General features: G+C 55.8%; 1 protein-coding gene across 1 annotated transcript in view; it reads right to left on the minus strand.

Moving 5' to 3' along the window:
* LOC104493765 (SH3 domain-binding protein 5-like) overlaps positions 1–702 on the minus strand; it is a 3,619-nt gene that overhangs the window by 2,516 nt on the left and 401 nt on the right. The gene's annotated exons all lie outside the window — the stretch shown is intronic.

A 702-nucleotide genomic window follows, 5' to 3' on the forward strand; every position in this document is an offset into this window, starting at 1 on the left:
CAGCTACCGCAGAGACATTCTACCTCCTCCTGCTGTATGTGCAGAACTGTCCTAAAAGGCTTCAAACAAAACAGGCACCAGCGTTGTCCACCTCCCCGCGCCCCCTCCAGGCCCTGCCTGCTCAGTTTGCTGTGGTTTAGGTTTTGTTGTTTAGGTTTTAGGGACGTCAACCCCAGGGCTGCAGAAGGGCCTTTCTCCTCACGTGCTGTGCTGTATCGATACCTGGTGAGCAACACCGGCACCTTTGCAGCGGGGAGAGCAAAAAGAGCTTGGACAAGCCCGATGTTTCCAGTTACAGGGGTCCTCTACTTGGCAAGAAGCTGACACCAGCCAGTCTACAACCACCGCAACCTGAACTGTAGCTTACGTGTCACCACCTAAACTCACGGCGCCACGCAGGAGCATCTGCTGGGGCCAGAGATCCCCTGCTGCTGAGGCACTTCATGCAGCTCCAGCAGCCAGAAATCAGGATGCAGGAGGGCCTTGGTGGAGCCCCCCGCCTTAAAAATCAGCAGCATGCTTCGAAGTGCCACAGTTTTGTTTCTTTCATAGAGCGCTGTACAAAACCCAACCGTGGTGCTAAGGAAACAGCTGAAGCTCTTCAGCTCACACCCCCTTCCCCTGAAGATGGGCTCTGAAAGAACACAATCAAGTGCCCAGCCCCACAGCAGCCAGCGCACGCCGAACGGCGGAACACGCAGA

Source organism: Buceros rhinoceros, unplaced genomic scaffold (genome assembly GCF_000710305.1).
Source record: "Buceros rhinoceros silvestris isolate BGI_N320 unplaced genomic scaffold, ASM71030v1 scaffold29055, whole genome shotgun sequence".
Classification (NCBI taxonomy): domain Eukaryota; kingdom Metazoa; phylum Chordata; class Aves; order Bucerotiformes; family Bucerotidae; genus Buceros; species Buceros rhinoceros.